Source organism: Grampus griseus (genome assembly GCF_964374135.1).
Source record: "Grampus griseus genome assembly, chromosome: 14".
Classification (NCBI taxonomy): Eukaryota; Metazoa; Chordata; class Mammalia; order Artiodactyla; family Delphinidae; genus Grampus; species Grampus griseus.
In genome coordinates, this window is record NC_139008.1 from 26,375,591 (window position 1) to 26,388,283 (window position 12,693).

The 12,693-nt window shown below is 43.7% G+C and overlaps 1 pseudogene across 1 annotated transcript; it reads left to right on the plus strand.

Annotated features, from left to right (window-relative positions):
• Window positions 1-215: 215 nt before the first annotated feature.
• Window positions 216-771, plus strand: LOC309832273 (transforming protein RhoA-like; annotated as a pseudogene). Its single transcript has one exon. The product of its transcript is annotated as a transforming protein RhoA-like (transcript).
• Window positions 772-12,693: the final 11,922 nt, after the last annotated feature.

Genomic DNA, 12,693 nt, shown 5'->3' on the forward strand with positions numbered 1-12,693 from the left:
TTTAGGATAGTTTGTTACAGAGCTTCTGAGCCAGAACCTTTCCCTAACCACCTCTCCATTCCAGGGCAGGTCTCCTGTTGTCTCTGTATTTTTTTTTTATTGTAGTACCTATTCAGTTTGTAATTAAATATTTGATTAATTGCTGTCTTCCCCATTGGCCAGTGTGCTCTGTCACTGTGTGTAGCAAGGGCCAGTTCCCAAAGGTGTGTGTACACATGGTGTTTGAAAACTACGTGGCAGATATCGAGGTGGATGGAGAACAGGCAGAATTGGCTTTGTGGAACACAGGTGGGCAGGAAGAGATCACCTGAGGTCCCTCGCCTATCTGGATGCTGATGTTATACTGATGTGTTTCTCCACTGAGAGCCCTGATAAAGGGACATTTATCAGGAAACATCAGACATTCATCAGAAAACATCCCAGAAAAATGGACTCCAGTAGTCATTTCTGTCCCATTATCCTGCTTGGGAGAAGAAGGATCTTTGGAAGGATGAGAGCAGAAGGTGGGAGCTAACCAAGATAAGGCAGGAGCCAGGAAAACTAGAGGAAGACAGAAATATGGCAAACAGAATTGGAGCTTTGGGGTAGATGGGGTGTGCATCAAAGCCCAAAGATGAAGTGAGAGAGGTTTTTGAAATGGGCATGAGAGCAGCTCTGCAAGCCAGATATAGGAAGGAAAAATCTGGGTGCTTCATCTTGGGAAACTGTGCTGCAAAGCACAGCCCTCATGCGGTAAATTTCGAAGAGCTATTTATTAATCTTAGTGGCTGATTAGTGGCCTTTTTCATTTATCTATAATTTATCTAAGATTACATATCAGAAGTCATCTTGCTATCAGTGTTTAGAAGTCAACCATGATTATCAATGATGCCCAAACCATCTGGCCTGCCAGGGTTCCTCTGACATAGCTCTAACAGCCCTCTGCTCTCCCATCTGACACACCAGGCACTAATTCAAGTTATAACTGTGGTGCTCCAAGGACAATGGTGCTTCAAGGACAAAGGACAACCCTGCCTGAAAAAGTGTCAGCGTTACACCCCCTACCGGACTCTTACTCGCCCTCTCCACCATGTTGTGATGGTTATGAAATTCCTGAGCCCACCTGGGCGATGCCCACCTGGGCAGCGGGACCTGTCCCAAATAAGGAAAGGCATCTGCCCTGTCCCACTCCCACCCTATAGAAGGAAAGTATATGTCCCTCGACCAATCAGTAAACGAAATTTTCACCTCGTACCATTCCTTTGTTTTCTGGCCATAAAAACTGATCAATAGCACATGTTCCGGCTTGAGTCTCCCAGACTACTAGGAAGTCAGCCTGCTGTTCTGGCAGTGACCCTTCCCCATAATAAATTCTATCTTCTTTACATTCTGCCTTATGTCTGGAAATTCTTTTCCAACCCGCGTTCAGACCATGACAATAACTATACAGTGGTTATAACTGCTTTATAACTAACATGTCCTGCCTATTATCTGTCAGCTGCAAGGTATTCTGGTGAGTCACCGCTGCAGAGCTTTACTCCTTAACAGATTTCACTGGCCTAGCTCTGGGGTAGGCATCCCGTTTTTGATGTGCTCAGCCAGAAAGGCCCAAGTCCATGAAGCTGTGGCAAAGTTACAGTTCCATGGTTTCATGTTAGTTACCTTATAGTTACTGTGTAATTAGTGTCACTGAATGTACATTACCCAAAATAAATGTATCTACCCCAGACTAGATGTAGTATTTTTTTTTCTTTTTGTATAACTGGATTTCCTAGTACTGATATTTGTCATCCCTGCTTAAAGTGTCTTTTTTTTTTTTAAAGCAAGTGTATTTGAAAATAAAGTCAGATGAAAAATTCATTAAAAAAATTCCCGTTCTGTCAGTTTCTCTAGTCAAAGATGGCCGTCTCACCCTCTGGAATGTGTCTCATTCCGCCCCACACGTCCCAGTACCCCTGGCCCTGGGCTGGGCTAAGTAAATTGGAATTCGGTTTCATGCCTGAGGCACTTAAACATTTCAGAAGGTGCTATAACCTGCCTCACCTGGGTGGCGGGGTCGGGCTCTGGTTCACAATGCCTCTTTTCCTCACCCTTTCACGTTTCCTCCTGTTCAGTTCTCTTGGGGGGCATTCAGTATCTATCGTCTCTCCAGCTGACTAAACTGTTTCTCTGTATCTGTTAATTTTTTTCAACTACTAATCAAATAAAGGCAGTTTTCTAAAAAACTGTGTTGAGCGCTTATCATGCATTAGCTAATTTGTAGCCAACATCCCAGGAAGTGGGTATGATTAGTCTCCTTTTGATGGATGGGAAAATCAAGGCTCAGAGAAGTAGAGCAATTTGTTCAAAGCCATGTAACTATCCAGCATTCACCCCCAGTGCTGCATTTTAATAGAGCTGTGTAGATAACCAGGATCCTGCAATGCTGTCCTAGGTGGGAAATCAGAGTTGCAAGGGTACCACAGATGCATTTGTAAGAATGTTATCAAGAACCAGTACAGCAGGGTGATGGATAGAGATGTCACCTTGCCTGGCTGAGCTTTTGCTTTGCTTTCTCAGATTCTCTTTGGGAATAAACTTCCTGGATTTTGTGAAAGCTACTTCTTTTCACTCTCCTTGGGAATACCTCTTGAATCCACAATGAAGCCATAAAAAGGCTTATTGGGTTGGGTGGCTGTTAAGAAACCCCTACTCTCCAGACAATGGATCCTTTGAATTGGAAAAACTTCTAAACTGACAATTTTCTCAGCTTCAAACAATTGTCTCATTGGTACCCATGAAAAGACCAAACTAAAAAGTGGATACAAAGAAATATAACACCCAGCCTTTGGGACTCTCTTAATAAGATGAAAGAACAGAAATTAAATCTAGAACAAAATTAAAAACCAAATCTAGCATAAATTCCCCCTTTCTCTCCCTCTTATACACCCCTTATCCCCAACAGCCTGTCCTTGATCCTCTAGAAGACCTTTTGGATCTACGGATCCCTGGTCTAAACCCCCATCCCCTTTCACGAAGGAAACAGGTGGCCAGAACTTTTCCCAGGCCCTCCTGCAAATGACCAGGAAGTAGCTCAGCTGGAGGCTAATAGTCAAGATTTGATAGGTATGATATTAGAGGCTGTCTCCTCTAGAGTGAATTGGCCTAAAGTTGAATTACGCACTCAGAAGGAAGGAAAAAAATTAACATCAATTACTGTAGACTTCTGATAATAGACAAATACACTCCAAAACTCTTAGGAGAAAACTTGCATTCTCTCTATGTCCCTTGAACACCTTACCTTGTCCTTGAAATGTAAATACTCCAGGAGGTATCTAAAACCATGCCCACTGGGCTTCCCTGGTGGCGCAGTGGTTGAGAGTCCGCCTGCCGATACAGGGGACATGGGTTCGTGCCTCGGTCCGGGAGGATCCCACATGCCGCGAAGTGGCTGGGCCTGTGAGCCTGTGCGTCCGGAGCCTGTGCTCCGCAACGGGAGAGGCCACAGCAGTGAGAGGCCCATGTACTGAAAAAAAAAAAAATAATAAAACCATGCCCACACTTGCTTGAGACTAAAGAAAGAGGATATTTTATTTATTTATTTACTTTTCTTTCTTTTTTTTTTTTTCTTTTTCCCCTCGCGGCTTGCAGGATCTTAGTTCCCTGACTAGGGATTGAACCCGGGTCCACAACAGTGAAAGCGCTGAGTCTAGCCACTGGATCACCAGGGAATTCCCTAGTTTATTTTATTTTTGAGGGCTTTTAAAAATACAGACTGCTGGGGACTTGCCTGGTGGCGCAGTGGTTAAGAATCCGCCTGCCAATGCAGGGGACACGGGTTCGAGCCCTGATCCGGGAAGATCCCATATGCCGCGGAGCAACTAAGCTTATGCACTACGACTACTGAGCCCGCCCTCTAGAGCCTGAGAGCCACAACTACTGAAGCCCGCGCGCCTAGAGACTGTGCTCCACAACAAGAGAAGCCACCGCAATGAGAAGCCCAAGCATCGCAATGAAGAGTAGCCCCCACTCGCCGCAACTAGAGAAAGCCCTCACGCGCAGCAACGAAGACCCAATGCAGCCAAAAATAAATAAAATTTTAAAAAATTTAAATTAAAAAAAATAAAAATACAAACTGCTAAAAGGGCTCTCTTGCCCAAACTCTAAATCACAGCCTCCTTAAGATTACAGCTGACCCTTGAACAACATGGGAATTAGGAGCACCAACTCTCCAAGAAATCACAAATCCATTTATAATTTTACACTCATCCCTCGGTATCTGCAGTTCCACATCCACGGATTCAACCAACCATAGATCATGTGGTTCCTGTGCAGGACGTGCAGGCCCATGTCTAAGTGGACCTGTGAATTTCAAACCTGTGTTGCTCGAAGGTCAATGTACTTGTCAAGAGCAAATACAAATCTTCAAAACCTTCTCCACAAATATTACCAAAAAGCTTTAAAGCAGGTAACCTTCACTTGTTACTTTGTCTAAAAGAGTCTATAAACAGCCTGCTTTGGTCATTTCTTAGGTCCTATACCTGTGTGACCTCTGTATGTACAAAATTAGATTTGTTTATCTCTCTCATGTCAATTTCATTATTAGACCAGTCAAAATAACCCAAAGGGGTAAAGGAGAAATTTTCCTCTCCCAAACAGCTGTGTGACCTCTGTGACCCTGAACAAGGTCCTTGACCCTTCTCTGCTTCGGTTTTACTGTGTATAGTCTCATGATGATTGGAGCTCAGAGAGGACACGGAAGCCCTAACTGAGATAAAGACTAGGAAAGCTGGGAGAGATTTTGGACAAGACAGCATCTTTATCCTACATTCTTTTCCAGCATGAAAACGTCCTTATTGTGTGGATCTGTAAGTTCATTATAACAACCACACATCATAGGTTTGTCTAGCCCATCTGGAATATCAAATAGTCTGTCCACTTGTTGTATGAATGAAACATACATTGTGAAACCGAGCAGGACCCTGTGGGGCTCCCGGCTACAAATCCTTTCTGTGTCTCCCGTTTCTTGTTTGTAGGAAATAAGCTTCATTCAGTCTCCTTGACCTTCCCTGAGTTCCAAAAGGGCAGATATGGGAAGGGAGGGAAGGCAGGAACAAGGGAGGAGCAGTCAAGAAACAATAGTGCAGCCTTGGGGCAGCGTCCTGGTTCCCCCTCAAGGAGTATATATATAACAATATCTTTGAGTTCTTCTGCAGAATTATGGCCCCCACATGGGTAGAGGATGGTAAATTCAGGCTGAGCATGAGATCCCTGGAGTACCACCCTGTTGCCTCACCAGCAACCAATCAATAGAAAGTCACACACCCTGCAGCCCTCATACCAAATTTTGCCTATAAAAACTTCTCCCCCCAAACAATTGGGGAGTTTGAAGTTTTTGAGCACAAGCCACCTGTTCTCCTTGCTTGGCCCTGCAGTAAACCTTTCTCTGCTCCAAACTCTGACGTTTTTGGTTTGTTTGGCCTTACTATGCTTCAGGCACACAAACTTTGTTTGGCAACACTTAGACTTGGCATCAGACTGAATGGTCAGGTCTCAGTCCAGCTGTCTGACCTGGGCAGGTCACTTTGCCTCCTGAAGCCTTGTTTCCTCATCTCATCTTTAAAGCAGGATAACAGTAATACTTACCTCCTGGGGTAAAGTGAGGATTCAATTACATAATACATGCAAAATGTCTCACAGTGTCTAGTAAGAGGCAAGTATTTAAAAAATAAGTCACTTCTATTTTTAGCACTGTGCTCAGTGCAACAATATTGCAAAAAAAAAAAAAAGACAGTAGCTGTTTTCCTCCTTAGTGAATCAGAAGGAATTTGAATTCCCCTGGGATTCAGACCCATCCCTTTGACTCAGCAGCTTAGATGCCATAGTCTCGGGGGCTGTGAATGACTTACATGCAGGCATGTCGTATTTTCAAAAGATGCCTTGACTTGTCTGTTGAGGATAACGTTTCTATAAAGTAGCTGTCTCCAATTTGTAAAATTCCATCTGCACTCCCCACCTCACCCCCATTCTCCAGACAGCCTTTCCTGCAGCTCCTAAGAAAAGGGACCCTACCAGGAGGGAGGCGACTAAATCTTGGTAAGGGACTTAACTCTTTTGATCTCAACCAGCAGCTTTGGTCCAGCTGGGATTCTCTGATAGAATACATCAGCAAGAGTTATCTCAAGAATTCCTTAATCCTTAGCCCTCTTGGTAAACAAAGCATTTGATGAATTTATTGCTCATCCATCCCTCCAAAAACGTCCTGTTGGCAGTGGCTTGAGAATGTCATTTTACCTGGCAGATTCATTTTACTTCCTCTAAAGGACTTACATTAATTGCCACTGCCTCTTCCTACCCCCCAACATTCCACTTTAAAATCTCCTACATGGCAACGTTCCAATGTGCGAACTATGTATATGCCACAGTGCAGAAATCAGGACCTATGATCTCCGTGGGTTCCATTTTCTTAGTCCCTCTGGAGGAGAAGGGCTGGGCTGCAATCCCCACTCCACAACTTATGTTGTGGGTCAGTTACATCTCTGAGTCTCAGTTTCATTTGTAAGATGAGCCACCTTTCAGGACTTCATTCATTCAGTCATTCTACAAATACTTGTTTTACCAGAGAAGAGCAAGGTAGGCAAGGTTTCTGTCCTTCAAAGCAGTCCAGTGTGGGCACCGGACGTGAAACAGAGTCTCCGTCCAGCCTATGTAGGTGGCTCTGCCATGGTGCTGGTGCAGGGTGGGGGAATTCTGGGGCGTTCTGAGGATGACTGTGACTTTACATTCCTGCCGCTCTCCAGGTGCAATGCAGGGAATGCCCTAAACTCTGGAATTGCTGAGTGATGAGTCATCAGAGAACCGGGGGAAGGTAGAGGACCAAGGGCAATTGGAGCTATCCCTGGTCTCTGGGATTGAGTGGCAGGTTCCCAGAGAAGCTGACTCGGAGAGTGAGGTTATTAGGAAGTGAGATTATTATTAGAGAGGGCTCTTGGGTTCAACACCTAGGGAGGGGATCAGGAAAGGGGAGGAGGAAGCTGGGTCCCAGAAAGGCCTCAACCTACCACAGGAAGCTCTGAAGTTGAGGGGTCCCCACGGAATTGTCCCAAGCTGTGGTGCGAAGTCTGGACCTTTATACTCCAGCATGGACCAGGCACTGGAAGTGGTCTGCCCTCAAGAAGGGGCATGACCTTGAGCCTTGGTTGGGGAATCAGGTGAGGTACATCTCTATTTGGAAGCCTTCTCCTATCTCTATATTCCTCCCTTTTCTCAGCCCCTCCCAGCTCCCAAAATAGATGAGAAGAGAAACCTATTCTAGCCAGATAGCATTGAGTAAGAAATGAGATATAAAATGAGAGCTGAAGAATGAGTGGAAATCAACTAGGAGGGAGAGGAGAGAGCAGGAAGAAGTTTTCAGGCTGAGGGAAGGGCATATGCAAAGGTCCAGTGGTAAGAGCCGGGGGGGGGGGGGGTGGGCAATGGGAGGGGCAGGGAAGAAGTGCCTCTGGTTCAGGATAATGGAAAATAGCTGAGCAGGTTTCAGTGGACTTGAGGTCATCCTGACTCTGCCATTTACCTGAAAGTTACATAAACTCTCTAAACCCCAGTTTCTTTATGAAAGGGGATGATATACCTGCCTCCCAGTTTTTTTGTTTTGTTTTGGTTTTGGTTTTTGGCTGCATTGGGTCTTCACTGCCGTGTGAGGGCTTTCTCTAGTTGCGGCGAGCGGGGGCTACTTTTTGTTGCGGTGCACGGGCTTCTCATTGTGGTGTCTTCTCTTGCTGCGGAGCACGGGCTCTAGGGGCTCAGGCTTCAGTAGTTGCAGCACGTGGGCTCAATAGTTGCGGCACGTGGGCCCTAGGGCGTGCGGTTTCAGTAGTTGTGGCTCACAGGCTTAATTGCTCTGAGGTATGTGGAATCTTCGCAGACCAGGGATAGAACCCGTGTCCCCTGCATTAGCAGGAGGATTCTTAACCACTGAGCCATCAGGGAAGTCCCAGTATTTTTAGGATGACGTGAAATAACATGCACACAGTAAGGGCTTATAAATGTTGGTTGCTCTGTTTATTATTAATGGATATTGCTCTGAAAATAATAATGGTCCATTTGTTAATAATATACTCTTTGCCTAGAAAAATCATAGAACAAGAAGTTAGGAGTTGGCAAACTTTTTATTAAAGGATCAGATTGAGTATTTTATGCTTGTGGACCCCATTACAAGGGGTCTCTTACAACTACTCAACTCTTGTAGCATGAAAGCAGCCACAGACCCTACATTAGAAAGTGGCGATGGCTGTGTCCTAATTGGACTTTATTTACAGAAAGAGGCAGCCAACCCCGGAAACCAGATTATTAAAACCCCAAAGCAAGTCTCTGTGGTTCGAGAAGACATTTCAGGTCCTTCCTCTATGTACCCTTCCTTCCCTCATTTGGAATGCTCTCTGTACACATCAGTTACATATATTGGGTTGGCCAAAAAGTTTGTTCGGCTTCTCTGAACGAACTTTTGGCCAACTGAATATTTGCATCAGCGTACAATATCACATAATGATAACATACAAAAAGGTGAGCTGCAACAATAAAATTCCCATTTTGTCATCATAAGAGCTCGTGAATTCAGATTGAAGTTTATGAGCTGCCATTTATTGCACTTGAGGTGGTCAGTTGCAATGATCCTGTGTCAAGAAGCTGAAACTCCTCATTGCGATGATGAAGAATCGTTCAAGAACTCTGCATTTCCTTCAATTGTCCTAGCTTGGTTTAACCCAAAAAGCAAAATCTGAGACAAGGAGTTATTGTGGAAATAGTTTTTTGCAGGGAAGAATTCTGAGAAACTGGAGTGGGGGAACTGTGACAGTGAACTTGGGAAGAAGGTGAAATCAGTGCAGTGGTGACTTACTGCTCTGGGCAACTAGGGCTTAATCCCACTGGAGACCTTCTAGGGAACTATGTAGAATATGTCTCATAAATGTCCACCTGAGACATGGAGTATTCACTGGCTCCCATTGGTCAAGGGAGGTGTTACTTACCCCCCCACACTTCAAGAATTGAGCATGTCAAGACCCTTAATGTGGTCAAAAGCAGGGCTATCAAGTTTCACCTGCACACAGCTGCTTGTGCACAGTAATGTAAACACATAAATAAAACTTTAAATCAAAATTACTCTACGAATTAAAGAATGTCTCTCTCTGACCACTGACCCCTAGCTATCCAGTCTTCCCCAGGGGCAATTTTTGTTTGTACTTCCTTGTATATCTTTTCAGATGTGTGCTATGTATAGCTATTGCTGAACCAGGTTTGTTTGCCTGATGTGCCACAAGCCAAAATGCTGAGGTGCCAAGGTTTGCAGCAGAAAAAGGGTTTATTTACAAGGTAGTCAAGTGAAGAGACAGGAGAACAAATCTCAGATCCACTTCTCTGCAGGCGAGGGGCTTGAGATATTTATGGGATAAAGAAGAAGGATGGGGCTTCCCTGGTGGCACACTGGTTAAGAATCCGCCTGCCAGTACAGGGGACATGGGTTCGAGCCCTGGTCGGGGAAGATCCCACATGCCACAGAGCAACTAAGTCCGTGCGCCACAACTACTGAGCCCATGTGCCACAACTACTGAGCCCACACACCACAACTACTGAAGCCTGCGCACCTAGAGCCCGTGCTTCTGCAACAAGAGAAGCCACCACAATGAGAAACCCGCACACTGCAATGAAGAGTAACCCCCGCTCGCTGCAACTAGAGAAAGCTCGTGTGCAGCGACGGAGACCCAACGCAGCCAAAAATAAATAAATTAATTAGTTAATTAAAAAAAAGGAGGTTGGTCTTAGATATGGGGAAAGGTGATTGGAGGTAGGGAAAATGTGAGGTAATCACTGTTCTACACAGACGTATCTGAGTTACACGCTTTTTCATGGGATGTATGTTCAAAAATGGAGGCACTTAGCACGATCCGAGGGTGGCATTTTTGGCCCTCTGACATCAAAAGGTTATTCATCAGACACCCGCACAAGCCCAGTTTTAGGGTTGGTGGTCCCAACCAGTCTTAGCCTGATTGAGCTTGAATAAGACACAGCTGACTCCAAGTTCCTGGAAAACAACTCAGGCAAACATCTTATTGTTTAGGCTTCATGAAGCTTGCTGCCTATGCAATTTGAACAAAATAATTAAGGCAAGCTTGCCTAGTGAAGGTGGGCTACAAGCAGAGGGGTTTTTAAGCAAGCTGTTAGACAACCTCAAGAATTTCTATTAGTGACCAGTTTCTGTTAATCCTATGAGGCACAGTTTCAGGATGAGTTGGGTTTTTGGGGGTTTTTTTGCCCCAAGCTTCTCTCTCTTTATTTTTAGGTATTAATTTTTTTTATTGGAGTAAAATTGCCTTACAATGTTGTGTTAGTTTCTGCTGCACAATGGAATGAGTCAGCTCTATGCATACCTATATCCCCTCCCTCCTGGACCTCCCTCCTCCTCTCCCCCCCCATCTAGGTCATCACAGAGAAGGATGAGTTTTTTAATTATATGGAGAATGGTTTCATAGGTAAACAAATAGTATTTTCCCTTTTTTAAGACCATCGGTGACATACTACACACAGTCTCCTGTACCGTGCTTTTAAAAATTTCTATCTATTCATCTTTCTGATAATTACATATATATGTTTAGAGCTCCCTCTTCTTTGGAACGACTGCATAGTATTTCATTTACCTTAATTTACTTAACCAATCCCCCTACCGATGATATTGTTATTTCCAGTTATTTTTTAAAAGTCAAGATGATTGAGGTATACATGCGGTAGTGTACAGCTCTATGAATTTTGATAAACATATACAATCATGTAGTCACAACCACAATGCAGAACAATTTCATCACTCCAAAAGTCTCCCTAGTGCATCTTTATACATAGTCATCCCCTTCATTCATCCCCAGCCCCTGGCAACCACTGATCTGCTCTCTGTACCCCGCCCAAAAGGACTTTCCCTTTTCCAAAATGCCATATAAATGGAATCATACAGGATGCAGCCTTTGAGCCTTGTTGCTTTCACTAGGCACAATGCATTTGAGATTCATCCATATTGTTGTGTGTATGAGTGTTTGGTTCCTCTTTATTTCTGAGTTATATTCCATGGTACAGATATACCACAGCTAGTTTATATCCATTCACCAGCTGGAAAACATTGGGTCATTTCCAGTTGGGGCAATCACGAATAAATCTGCTATCATTGCATACTAGTTTTTGTGTAGACATAAGTTTTTATTTCTCTTGGGTAAACATCTAGGAGTGGGATTACTGGGCTGTATGGTAAGTGCATGTTTGACTTAATAAGTACTTGCCAAACTGATTTCCAAAGTGACTGTACCACTTTGTCTTTCTACCAGCAATATATGCTAATTCACCCGCATTTGGTATTGTCATTGTCAGTTGTTTTTATTTCAGCCATTCCCATAGGTATATATAGAATTTTGTCTACCGCAAACAGTGCTACAATGAATATTCTTATACACATATCCTTTAAAATCGGGTATGAGTATAACTGTAGGATATAGTCTTAGAACTAGAATTGATGGGCCAAGGATGTGAAAGGTTGTTTAGGTATGCTAAACAGCCTTCTGAGAAGGTGGGGCCAGTCTCGTTGCCTACGAGCTAGGTATGGTATTGTGTTGGCCAAAAAGTTCATTCTGGTGTTTCCGTAACATCTTAATAATACCTGTTTCACCACATCATCACCAACACAGTGTATTACCCAATATCACTACAATTTTAAATGAGATTTCACTTTAGACGACTGCTCTATGCGTATCTATCTCATAGGGCTGTTGGTGAGGACTTAAAGTAGAGTTTTAAGAGCAGGGCCTGCCACACACAGAGTGGCAATGGAGGTTAATAGTTATTGTATGATTACCACTATTAATCATTATTATTTGCCTCTCTCTCTCTGAGTTCCTCATCAGTATATTCACAAACGCTTTTTCCAAAGAGCTCAAACGTTCTGCCTACGGAATTTAGTTAATCCTCATAAATCTCTTCAGATGCTGGCTAGGATTTCAGGCACTGTGGGCTTTACAGAATAGGGAAGTGCAACAGGATAGCACTGTTCTAAGGTTACAGAACAGATCTGTGTCCCACGAGGTCAAAATGAGTCGAGTTTGGAATAGGAATGGGTTCCTCTAGGTTACAATGGCTGTGAAGCTTTTTTTCACTGCCATCCACTTTAAGAAATACACCAGGAACCAGAACACACATATAGACCTGAAACAAAAGTTTCAAAAACAATACTTCTATGTTTTCTATTTGTTCCATTCCATTTTATTGAAAATATGTTCATTGGGATATGCTAATAGATTTCAAAATCTACTATTGGGTTAAGACTAGTAGTTTAAAAGGCAGTGTTCTAGGTCAAAAATGTTGACCTTTCTGGGAATACAACTGGAATCATAGAACCTCACACTCAGTTTTGGGTACATTATTCCCTTGTTCCTTTTTCTTCATTTCCTTGGGACGCTAGAGCTTATTCGTTCATCAATCTTCACAAATAGCTCTTGGATTCCTTATGTGCACTGCCCAGTATTAAGCGCCAGTGGAGAAAACAGGCTTTGAAGAGCAAGAGGCCTGGATTCAAATCTCACCTCCACCATTTGCTGGTGATCTTGGTTACGCCTCTGCAGTCTTCAAACACTCAGTTTCCTCCTTTGTGAAACGTAGTAGTAATAGAGAAATCAACGTCAACGCATGTAAAGCACTTATAAGAGT